General features: G+C 45.9%; 2 protein-coding genes across 3 annotated transcripts in view; both read right to left on the bottom strand.

The window, feature by feature from the left end:
* Nucleotides 1-11,334, bottom strand: part of LOC143426505 (uncharacterized) — a 185,253-nt gene extending 173,919 nt beyond the window's left edge. The window contains exon 1 of the mRNA XM_076900025.1: nt 11,324-11,334. The gene's annotated coding sequence lies outside the window, so the exon portion shown is untranslated. The remainder of the gene's footprint in view (nt 1-11,323) is intronic.
* Rho-6 (serine protease rhomboid 6) overlaps nt 1-11,762 on the bottom strand; it is a 117,575-nt gene extending 105,813 nt beyond the window's left edge. For both annotated transcript variants that reach the window (XM_076900023.1, XM_076900024.1), the window contains exon 1: nt 11,645-11,762. The gene's annotated coding sequence lies outside the window, so the exon portion shown is untranslated. The remainder of the gene's footprint in view (nt 1-11,644) is intronic.
* Nucleotides 11,763-13,160: the final 1,398 nt, after the last annotated feature.

Here is a 13,160-nt window from a genome sequence, read left to right as displayed (position 1 = left end):
CCCCCAAGAACGACCGTCTTAACGTAACCGGAAATTCAACGTGTCTACCGTTAGTCCGCGTGGCTGGTCCTCCTCGCCACCCCCGCGTGGATGCTGGAAAATAGCCGAGGAACGAAAAGTGGCGGGAGAACAGGGTTTCACCGCCACGGTTTCACCGTCGAGCGCGTAAGAGGGCGGTTTTAAAGGGTCGTGGATAGATGTTTATCGGGAGAGGTTGCAAAAGCAGTTAGGTTCACTGGGATCGTCCTCTTTCGCCGTCCACGAGGGTGTCTTCGCCCGCGATATTTACGTTCTTTCCACGTGAGAATATTCTACCCTTACGTGGTTACTTCTTTACTCGTACGAGGGGGTTGGTTCGAGGATGTCAGCGGGAGAAACGATTCCTCGAGTTACTCGAGCGGAACACTTGCGATTTGTTCTCGATCTTCCTCTTTTTTTTTCTCGTTCTCCTTTCGCCTTCTCCTTTGGCTCGATGAACGTTCGAGATAGATCGAGCAAGAATTTTGTCAAAGAATAATAGTTCTACGCAGATGCATCGAAGAGGCTGCGCTGGAGATCATCGACTATCGTTCAGTGATACGACTGAAAATAAACTACGTTAAATGGAAATTAATTGCGAATTAATTTTGTGAAGCTGAACGTGTAATTGTACGACGAAAAATGACGTCAGTTCGAAAAGTTTAATTATTTTCAGAATAGTATACAGTCGTATAGAATAATTTGTCGAAATGAGTTCCATGTGCATATGAGAGGAAGAAGTAAATTAATTATTTACAGTATAGAACAATATTCTGTAAACCTATAAAAAAGAGAGTTCATGGACCATACTGTGCTCGCTGAAAATCGAAATTTGAACAAGTTACGTTTACATGTCTGAGCCAGCGGGATCCGAAATTGCGTTCCCTATTTAATACCGCGGACGAGGATAAACACGGCAATATTATTAGTAACGATTCGCGCAGTCCTATTACACGCGTCAAATTCCTCGTTCGTGCGTAGAATGGGGATCAGCTCCAATATTTGCGCCGATTCGAGCGCGCGCCATTCGATTGATTAGCAAAATGTGTACTTGTTCCCGAGTTGATACAAGCAAAATCGTCGCTGCCGTTGTTTTATTCAGAACCGCGCCCGCAGATGACCGATAGTTGTCGTCAAATATCAATCAGCTAAGTGTCGTTTGCCGATCGCCCCTACATTGTTGTACAACCTAGCGAAATTAGTATCAATTATTGCCGGACGACAATCTACGTTAATCGAAACTAAATAACCTTAATTAATTAAAAGGAAGAAAAACACTTCAGGATGTTAAATTGCAATTTTTATCCTATAGTAATTATATAGTAATTATCGCACGAGAAATAGCGACGTTTGAACGAAAATCTACGTACACGTCACTTAAATCTTTTTTATAAAGATGCAAGAGAGGATTTTATATTTCAGAACTATGATTAAATAACGTAAGCTTTACACGGCTATATTTTTAATATTCAGTTACGCGTACACGCTTTCGACGGAAGAGTAAAAAATTTTCATTAAAACCTACCCTCCTCTCAAAATCAAACTCGTTATCAAACACCGATTAATATATCATATCGTGTCAATTACAGCGGAACAATTTGATTTAAAAAAAGAGGAAGCAACTTAGAAAAGTCTGTCCCTTCTAAATATTCGTAAAGCCACGAGGACCCTTAGTGAGAAACCACCCCCATTGCCAGACATATCTGAACGGCCCACAAAGAGTCGCAGGATAGGTAATCCCATCCGTGGAGAGGTTGAACCGACCAATTCCCGTTGGAAAACAAGTCTGCGAGTAAGTTTTAATAGAAAGCGCGGCCCTAAGTTCGCAGCCAGTGACACGTCATTAAAGAAAGGACATTTTTCAGTCAGCCAGGGGCGGGTAGTCCACGTTCGCGAGGCGTCCGCGAAAATTATACCGTCCTAGCATAGACTCTAACGCGATCTCGTTTTCTGCGTGAATGGAAAACGCTGCGGGAGGGTTTGACGAGCGGTTGAAAAGACTGGGTGGAGAACGAGGGGAGAGAAGAAAGAGAGAGTGACTCGCCTGGGTGAATTGGTTCCGGTGGAGTACAACGGACGAGCCGAGAGTCGTCGAGGAATTATGTTTCTCCCGGGGTAATCTTGTTTTCCGCGCGAGCGTCCTCCCAAAAAATTACATTCCTTCGCGGGCTGGGAACATTCTCCGCCATTTTATGTCTTTCAATTCCGATCGAGTTATGTTCATCGCGCGCCCCCCTGGGAGGCCCTCGAATATCCTGCGAGCACGGAACGGTCCCTTGGGTGGCGTACGATCCCGTTTCCAAGGTTGGAATTAATTTTTTGCTGGTGAATCATTGTTACGCTGCGATTCTGTTCGTTCGTGATTGTCTTCAATTTCTATTTCTAGGTGACGAATCTTCTTCTACCATTTTGCGAAGCAATGCTAATTTCTATATAATTTTTTTAATATATGGTGGTGCTGAACTGATGGAATTGCAAGTACTAGAGTAGCACATCGATAACTGCGAAATAGAGAACGAGTAACAGCAAAACTATCTGCAACGCACCCTCGTCTCCCATTCTGCTCAAACGTCGCAGAACAACCCCATCCACAGAACGAAACGCGACGAACGAAGTAAATCGCAGGCACAAGAAACGATTCGTATCGAAATAAGAGAAGAACGAGTGAATTCCACGGGCGGCTAATAATACGAGAAGAAGGTAAAAAGGTGCAAGTCGGTGCCGAGGAGGGATACTCGTTAACCGAAGCGGCACGGAAAGTTCCCTCGAGAGCCCCTGGCTCTCGAGTCGCGCGAACGCGACAAAAAGCCCCACCAGCCGAGACAAAGGAGGCCTTCACCAACTTCGCCTTATCAATGCATCAAGCGGTTGGCACGGCGATAGAATTACCTACCCTCGCGACTATTGCCCTTTCTTTCGCTTCTTTCCGACCCCTTTCCACGCGGCGGCCTGGTCCCAGCACAATAGGGCCTGCCAGCGGACGCGGTACACGCGAATACTGAATTTTAAAAGTATGCCCCGACGGCCGCGAAATTTACGACCAACGAGCGCGGCTACAAGTTTACAATTACACGGAAGAACGAGCGCCCGCGGGAGTAAGGGCGGTTGAATCCGCGTCTTAATCCCCTTTTTATCTCCGTGGCACCCGTTCCACGTTACTCTCTTCCACCGCCGCGTCCCCCTTTTTGGCTCTGGCTATCTACGACCTTTCGAAAGACGGCCAGGAAGAAGAGGAAGAGGGAGAGAGAAAGAGAGAGAGAGAGAGAGAGGGAGGGAGATCTGGCCAGCCGCGTAACCCACCCCTTCTGGCTGCAGAGATATATACGCGCGGGGGATACCAAACGAGCCACGATCGCAGATACGAAAATCAGGTCCCCCAGATTACGGGAAGATACATTTTCACCGGTATGGGAACTTATCGATTCGAACGGCTCTCTGGGTTATTGGAGAACCGTGTTTCGTGCTCGATAAGGGATGGTTTTGTTGAAGGTACAGTTAATAGCGGACCGCGGGTGTTTGCGGGGATTTATACGCTCGTAAACGCGATTGAAAAATGCTATTTCAATAGAAATATGCTTCGACCTCTGGATACAATTAATGCGCATTCATGCGAGCTTCGCTTTGCTTCTTTACAGATTTCGCTGAAACTCTCAGCGTGTATACAAAGGAGACAAATGCGCGAGATGCGTGTTATCAATTTTTATTGCGAGCTCTGATAAAGGAACGAAAGAGGAATAGTTTTTTGCAGGCAGTAGATTTTCAGCAGAATTCATAATGGAAAAGGGAGATGTATTAATTGCAGTTGTCGTTTAATTCTGTTTTATCTGAAGACGTTTGATCTGAAAGTTTAAAGGACGCGCAAACGAGGCTGACGCGGTAAAAGAATCGGGAACGAAACAGTTTTACGAACGTATAAAAAGGCATCCCTTCTAAGTAGATTAAACACGGCCGGCATAGAAAAGTTGTTCCCACCTGACGGGAAATAAATTCCTGGCTAACTCGGACACCAGCTTAAAAATAATACCCATGAAATGGGTTACGCGATACGCTCTCTGATAGAAAGGAACGCGATTACAAGTGGAAAAAGTCGGGTATAATAGGATTAAGGAACATATTTCCAGCTACCAGCAAAGATTAGTTATTTTATACGTAACGACCGATTAAAATTTTCCTAACGAACGCATCGCGCGATACGATTTACAAGCGCGGCTCTGAAAGCGCTTAAGCAGCGAGCACAAAATATGCTTGGCTTAAAAACGCTCGCGATAACCTTAAGCACGACAAATAATTATTTGCCATTGCTAAGTCCATGCTCTTACGATTTCTAAAAAAAAAAGTCTAACTTATGCTTACATGTACGTACGTATTTAAAGGAGAAAGGAGCAAAACGTAACCGCGTCTGCATCAATTTGCATCAATCAATTTGCCAGCGTCGGAAGCGATTTTACAACCCTCGTAACTTGCCAGCGGAAGATCGAACTCGAGATGGAGCAGGTACGCGACGAGTTCTTAGCCGTCTCTGGATGCTCTCGATAACGTCTGCCGATCCCAGACTGTTTCCATCATACTCGAAATTCCAAGTTTATACGTGTCGTCATTCGGCAACATCTGCGCGGACGCACGTGCACCTCGAAATTTACTCGCGCGCCTAGCATCCAACGAATTACTCCGCCGCTCGTGCACCCGCCTCCCGAATAACCTTATTACAATTGAAATTAGCACCGCCGCTAACACCGTGCTCGCTCGACAGCGGAGTTAACCCCATAAATAAATTAACGAGAACCTGTGTATTGTCCCTGACGTTGCTGCTCCGTGGACACCGTCTTCTTCCGCCCCCATTTTCTCCATCCACCCCGCTCAGACAGAGAAGAGTTTGGATATTGTTTCTCTTCTCTACGATAAACGAACGAAATTGTAATTATCGATACGGTAACGCGAAACCCTACTAAATTTCAATTAAAAATCGACTGCGAACGAAAATGAAAATTCGATGCTCCGCGAAATTCAATTCTCCACCAAGCATTAACTTCGAACCATTAATTCCAACCATTGGTACGCGATTAATTCGACGCTCGATACTCTCGAAAGGGAAAAATTCGTAGAATGTATATCTGTGTAGAGACGAAGACGTACGTGCGAAATGCAGTGTGCATGTAATTAACATCGAAGCCTCGAAGGATTAATTTATTTCGGGAAGGGATGATTAACAGCTGCCCCTCTGTCTCTTTTTTTCTCTCTCTAAAGGGGAGATCTTTAGCGTGAAAATTCTCGCAGACTCGTTGCTCTCGCTGAAAGCGAAACTTGCCGCGATATTTAAAGAGGTGTTCCGACGACTCGAACCAGCGGCGATAAAAGCGGGATTTAACGCGGAATGGAAAAGTTTAAGGCGGTTTAATTATGTCTCGCGTAGCTGAACCGATCCTCCTCTGGTGCGCGCCGCGAAATCCCTCGTCTTAACGGGATTCTCATGGGGCAACCACCCTTGGGTAACGGCGACTAATTGCGGACGAAGGAGAGCCGGGATCGCGACGTCTGGTCAGAGATAGCGATCGCTTTTTCATTATGCTTCGACCCTTTCTTCGTTTATTTCTTGCGCCTCGAGCCGATTCAGAGAATTAAATACACGTTAACCCTTTCTGCTCGAGAGAACTTCAGGTTTTTACTCGATATCGATTCGTGTCGATTTCAAACTTTCTCGCCTCGATGTACATATAATTATTACTGCTATAGCTTTCGAGCGCGAGCCGTGTTCGTTCGAAAAAATCGCTCGCTTTTTTCAACAATAACGAAATTCGTAAAATTCTCCTATTGATAACGCGGGGAACACAATTCCAGCTGGTAACTGGGAAAATTCAAAGCGCGGACTCTACCAAACGAGCGGAAAATTAATTCGACGAAAATTCGCAAGCGTCCGCCTCCGTGTATTATGAAAGGGAGTTTATTCCCCACCCAACTTCGTTCGAACTCGGCGAAATCGCGTTACAAACGGGGAAACAAGACAAATTTTTACTCAGCGCCGCGAAATGCCCCGAAACATAAACCATTTCCCGAATGAAATGGCAATTCAACGATATAATGTAGAACAAGATTAGTTCGTCGACCTCGACGAGACCAATAAATCCATGGTAGGCAACTCTGCTTCCTTCTACCCTCCGTGCGAGATACCAGAACGTGCTTCGTTCCATAAATGAAATATCGACTCGATAAAAATCGTCGATCATACTTTCTAACAAAACGAAGCATAACCTTTTATTAAATTTGTAAAACAGCGAAATAACGGCAAATACAATTCGAACAGGAGTTCCAAACATGGACTACAAAAGCGACTCGCCAATCTCATGCATATATGTATACGTAGAACGACCCAACGCAACCCATAAGCGCCATTGATTCTGTGCAACGATTACCCTTGCAGCTTACCACCTAGCTCACCAGTCAGTGGTCAGCAGTCAAAGGGTTAATTCGACAGAAATTCGCATCGAGCGACCCGCCTCGACGTACCGTGAAACGGGGTTGTTTTTCGAGCGAGCCTCGCGCAGATGATATCGCCAATACGATAAGCGAGCCAAGATCGAAGGGTGAATCGGAGTCGATCGAAAGAAAAAACAACTGGTATCGGTTCAATAAAGCGTCCCGGGACATTTTCGCGTACTGATTACACGCGAATGGGGTTATTCACGAGCTCCGTTTCCTTTTTTTCCCCTGGTCTACCAGGCACGAACCAACGACCATCCGACGAACGGTGAAACGTGCACGAAGAGAGGAGAAGGGGCGCGGCGATCGACGCGAAATTGGTCCGATGCCAGATCGCGCTTAAACCTTTTCCACTGTCCGCTGCGAGAATAGTTGCATCGCGCGTCGAATAGTCGCTATAGGGTAGCCGTGTATGCACGCGTTTGAAAAATCGCCGTCGAGGATCCGTTTGAGAAAATATTTGCAGCCGTTTCCCCCGCGGTGTATAATACCAAACGGGTGAGGAGAGCGTCGACTCGCGTCGACTCGCGTCAACGTAACAAGGGGTGGCTTTTTTGCGGTTCCAACTTTTCGCGCCGCTTTTCAGGGCTGTTGTTTTTGGAAATAAGTAAACGATCGCTATACTCGAGGCGATTCGACGTGGAATTTTATAATTTCGCTAGAATTCATTTCTGTTAATATTATTCGAAGAATATTTATATTCGTGGCAGATCTGTAGTTGAATAAAAGGTAACTAGTATATTCGTACGCAGGATGTGCTGTAAATTTTCAGGACCGATTTATCGGTAGCTCTAAATGAAGGAAATCGTTTATTTCGACGCCGTACCCCGACTCGACGGGAAGTTTGGTTAATATTGTAAAGTCTAACGATGAAGTCCAGCGGCGTGGTCGAGCCACGACGGAAATAGAGATATTTCGCTGGAATAATAGATCGTCCGTCGATGGAAAGAAAGATAAACGTGGTCTCATTAGAGGCAGGACGTGTTTTCGTTTTAGATTCGGCCACCGTCCGCGTGCAACGGAGACACGAGCTCGTAATTTGCAGTTGGGGGGGTATAGCAAAAAAATAATTCCACGGTTTCCTATCTGGCATCGGTGGAGGGAAAAGCAACCGAGTTTACTCGGATTGGAACCGATCCAGATCCACCTATAAATATTACCGGCTCGTTGATTATACCTTGAAATGTTAATTTCGAATCTCAGATCGAATTCATCGAGCCTGATAGAAAACTACTTGGATACGTGCAAATTTCACGAATCATCGCGCGTTTCGTTCGAGTGGACGATAAGCGATTAAGAGTTGAATAAAGAAAGTACCAGGGAGGAGGATAGAGAAATTGATGCAGCCATGGAGCAAAGATACAAAAGAGAGCGTTGTACGGGGAGGACAATTTCTTTCTGGAAGGGAATGCTTTCAAAATACGAACAAGTCCTTTGCTGCTTCAAACGGAGCAATATATTTCTAGTTCACGGCGTGACAGACTCTTCTCTCCAGCAATCTTTAACGATACACGAAGAGCCAGTGGAAGAATGGAACATCTTTGGACGTCTTCTGTCTGAAATTCTCCTGCACTGCGTAAAGAGCGTTGCGTATGAAATGTGTTTTTTTTACGACGATGCCACTCTTCTCCACTAATAATTAAATACCAGATCCTGTGGACACGTTATACATAGTACAGATTACAATTGAACAAACTCCAACTCTTTCTTATTAACAATTTGGAGACACGTTTAGTCAAGAATAATTTTAATTCCTGAAATCTACGAACGAAACTTCAACATCAGCCTTATCAGAGTACGTCATGATTCTTTCGATCGACGAGACGAGCATAGCGAAAGAGATGCCGTCCAATAATAGGAGCCCGTAAATAAACGACGTCGATCGAGCATCGTAGTCCATCGAAACAGTAATCGCCGTCGAGATGACAGCGCGAGACGCAGCAGTTTTTCACTGGGACGAATTCCCGCGCGACGCGTCGCTTCCCCTTTTCAACCCCCTCGATACTCGTTCGACGATGGACGAGGAATAAAACGCGAGCGAACAAGAGGGACGGAAGGAAGAAGAGTGCACGGTTACTCTCCTCTCTCGCGTTAACGAGACGACGGGAGAGACGTTCGCCTCTTTCACTTTCGAGACGACGAAACAACCCTCGATTGCAAGGCGATGCAAACGCAACCCCCTTCGTTCCTCTAATTTCGATCGGAAGAACGGATCCCCCAGTGAGAAGGAACTGCTGGCGATTCTTGTTGATCGTTAACATTTACCAACTTTCGAGGAGAATTGGATGGAAAAAGGGGATGTGTTGGATTCAAGCAGGGTGGATGACAATTTTTCGCTATTACGCGCAGGAGATCGACAAACCGAAATTTCGCGCGTTGCTACGCTCGCGATTCGTTCCCTGAACATTCGCGAAATTCACGTCAAGCAAGTTTTTCCGGCTGCCTCCGTTTCCTCGAACGAAGTTCACAGGACTCGAGGTTATCTCTGGTCTACCTAAATATTTCTTCCTCCAAGGCAAATATCTCCGTGGTAAGCTACGCCCGCGTCGCGTTAACCCTTCCGCGTAATAGAATTCACCGAGGAAACCGAAAATTCCTCGGCTGTATCGCGTTCTACGTTGCCTTGGCTCTTTCTTTTTTTCCTTCAGGTGATTTTCGAGATTCGAAGTGTTGCATTGAAAACAGTGCTTTTTTAGTGTTTGAAGTGGATCGTAGTCGAAGAGAGAAAAGACGTTTGACGAAACCAGTCCTCGTAGAAACAGGTGTCCTCGCAATAACGACGAGCAATAAATTCGATCGTACGAACGGGCATTCAATTTTTAATCACGTGAACGCTAATTTAATTCGAAGAAATTCACTCCAAGTATTGATTTCTTTGCGTTTAATTCACTTAAATGGTACGGCGCGCGACATTTTCCCTCGCCTAATGAAACTTCCGCATCTGCTAATTATTATTGACCACCCACGCGACACGGCGCAACATGCTAACTTTGCATAACATTCTCCGACTTCGAGTCACACGTTCACCCACACTGCCGAACGGAAGTTTGAAATCACTATAGATTTCAAACACCCACCACGTTCGCAAATCTGTACAATTAGAGTTCAGTACTATCCTCCTTAGAAAGGAATACGTAACGAAGACGTCCTCGCGCGAGACGCAAGATCGCAACTCGAGAAAATACAAAATACTCGCGAGACCTCGGAATCTTCGAACACTAAAAATAAAAACAAAAATCGTGGCATGAAAGTATCGATAGTAAAGCTTAAGACAATTTGTTGGAAACAATAATGTCGTACTCACCCTAACCGAAGTAAAACCCGAAACAGAGTGAAAGAAGATTAACAACCAGACTTCCATTAACGTTCCCGTGGGAAACTAGTTTAAACGAAGGGAAAGGAGGCAGTCACGACGCTGTTTCGCCGCTGTCGTTCGCGTAAATGGACAAACGGGCGCCTGGTCCGGATGCAAATGCACGCGAGGAATCGTGCCGGGAATACCGTCGAGTCTTCGTCTCGCTTTGAGGGCAGCCACGGATCTCTTTGAACGACCGTGGAGGGTGGAAACGAAAACAAAAGCGACGCGAAGCTTATTCGGGAGGGAAATATTTGGGGCGAAGCACGTCTTCGCGTGCGGCAACCTTGAGACATCGAGCTGGAACGGAAGCCGTGGACGACGCCTGGAACCGACGCGGTGCCGGAATTCGCCGAGATCTTTTCAACGTGGCTGCATCCTGCCGGCAGCAGCCATTTTGTTCCTACCGTGGATTGCTCTAACGATTTTTGCTCGAATTACATCGCTCGAGATGGAGCGACGGTGTAATCGAGGGACTTCGTTCGTCCAACCAACTTCCGGTTCACTCGATACTCTCTATTCTGGATTTTTATAACAACAGTACTTGTTTGATTTTTATTTTGAATTCACTGATATTTTTTGAGAGCCAAACTGCTGTCGACACGTTTCGTGGATACAAATAAGGAACGATCATTTTTTACTGGATCGTTCCAGCTTTCACGTAGCTGAATTTTGCCAACGCGTTCCACGGATGTAAATAGGAAGGGGACGTTACGTGAACGTTTGTCGCGTTTCAAACATTCTTAAGAAACTGTGATAAGAGTATACAATAGGAAGGAAAATGGCCAAGAGGAGCGTGGAAAATGGAGCTTCCACGCGTACCCAGCGGACAAGGAGCTTGCGACAACAAACAAATTTCGAAGCACGAAGCCTCGAGAATCGTCTCCCGATCGAAGGTTGTATAAAAAGAAATAACGATCCTCTGTTTTCGAGGGAAAACCCTGGACTAAATTTTCCCCGGAGATCGCTAAACAGAAGCTCGAACAAAGAGCCAGTAACTATGTGTACAACGTTAAGGTTAAAAGGGTCGATCGACCGGATGAAAGGCTTTTTCATCTCGACCGAAATCGGAACGACGGGGCTGGCGAAAAAAAATCACGAAAGTGCATCTAGCCGGAGAATAACGCCGCTTTCATCGTAACTTGATGAACGGCGCACTCGCAACGAAGCCCATCTTCGAAACTAAAAGCAGAACGAACCACTCGACCGATCGTTGACAAGGATCGCCCTTGAGAAGCACTGGTTCCATCAACATGTTTGGCCAAAACGCGATGTCATCCTCACATAACAGCTAAACGCAGTTCACAATTACATTACACAATTCCATTAACACGCATTATTCTTATCACAAAATACCTCATCGAAACAAAAATTACCTCGTTACGCAGATAATCGCCTCGTGGCTATATTCAAGCGGCTCGATGTCGGAAGCCATGTTCTTTCCTTGGCGCGTTCCATGCTTCTTTATCGAACTACGTGGACATTATCCTATCGCGCCATTCGATCGAATATAACGTCGCTATAATGTCGATGGAATATCGTTCGTTGGAACCGCGTATAACCCCATCGCTTCCTATTACAACGCCTGTCGTATTCCGCAATAATAACGCCATCGATAACCCAGCAGTTTTATCGGTTCAATTTTGCCGCTCCACGAGCCGAGCGTTAGTCAACGACCTACGATCGTGACGATGTTAACACGCGCACGTCTTTTAACCGCGCTGCCTCGTCCAAAAGCTATCGTTTGCGTCGATTTCTCCTCGCATAAACGCCAATTCATAGATCGTGGACGCTTACCTTGTTTATCCAGTCGGCTACCAGTCACTCCATGATTCCAGCCGAACGATGACGATTTCTTGGCTGACGGAACCCCCTCGATTTGTGGTGAGACCTCGTCCAGTGGTACAGAGAAACACAAACACTGTTAAACGACGATACGTACAAGGCGACTCGAGGAAAGTGAAACGTCACAAAGAGCTCGCGCACAGAGAACACGAACATACGGCTTGACGTCCGCGCGTGCACTGACTTCTGTTCGGTCGCGCCAGGCCGCAGTCCATCCACCTTGGACGAGCGTAGACTCGTCGCACGGTTGCCATGACGATGGGTCAACAGCACGCGCTGTGCGCGCGCAACGAAGACAGTTTCACTGCGAACGGCACGCGAGCGAGAAGGACGGAAACGTCGAGATCCTGCGTCTTCTCTGGTACTTCGTTTCCGCCGTTTTAAGTCCAGATAGCTGAAATTGTGACACACGCAAGTTGAAAATTAATAACAACGATTGTTAATTTGATGTATTATGTATAAGGTGTATCGATGTATAAGAAGTATCGAGAGTACGCGATCGAGATATGCACAGAGACTAACCACGACGGACACGCGGCGGAGAAATGAAACTGGATATTTGGAACGCACTTCGTTTCCACCGTTTAAGTCCAGATAGCTGAAATTGTGACACACGCTAGTTGAAAATTAATAACAACCATTGTTAAGTTCATATTTATGTATAAGGTGTTAGATCGTATCGAAAGTACGCGATCGAGATATGCACAGAGACCACCCACGACGGACACGCGGCGGAGAAATGAAACTGGACATCTGGAACGCATTTCGTTTCCACCGTTTAAGTCCAGATAGCTGAAATTGTGACACACGCAAGTTGAAAATTAATAACAACGATTGTTAATTTGATATTTATGTATAAGGTGTTAGATCGTATCGAAAGTACGCGATCGAGATATGCACAGAGACCAACCACGACGGACACGCGGCGGAGAAATGAAACTGGACATCTGGAACGCACTTCGTTTCCGCCGTTTAAGTCCAGATAGCTGAAATTGTGACACACGCAAGTTGAAAATGAATAACAACGATTGTTAATTTGATGTATTATGTATAAGGTGTATCGATGTATAAGAAGTATCGAAAGTACGCGATCGAGATATGCACAGAGACTAACCACGACGGACACGCGGCGGAGAAATGAAACTGGATATCTGGACGACGGGAATTAATAACAAATAAGGTAAGCAGTTACGTAGGTTTTTGTGGAACGATTGTGTCGATCGAAGTATTGCGCGAGAAATGGCACGCGAACGTAAACAACGCTCGCCTTCGGACATAATGACACAGCAGAGTGAACAGAAATAACTGGTTAACGCGCCTCGAATTACACGCGCTGGTGAATGTCGCGTTTAACTATCAGACGCGATTCAAAGTGTCGAACACGATTGACGTAGACGACGTCGTTGAACGCGTGTAATAGAAATGGCGGGAGCTAATCGTTCTCTCGCGGTTTACCACGACAATCCTG

The sequence above is a fragment of the Xylocopa sonorina genome, chromosome 8 (assembly GCF_050948175.1).
Source record: "Xylocopa sonorina isolate GNS202 chromosome 8, iyXylSono1_principal, whole genome shotgun sequence".
NCBI classification, from domain to species: domain Eukaryota; kingdom Metazoa; phylum Arthropoda; class Insecta; order Hymenoptera; family Apidae; genus Xylocopa; species Xylocopa sonorina.
The sequence above is the reverse complement of the archived record's forward strand: the minus strand, read 5'-3'. Positions and strand labels throughout refer to the sequence as shown.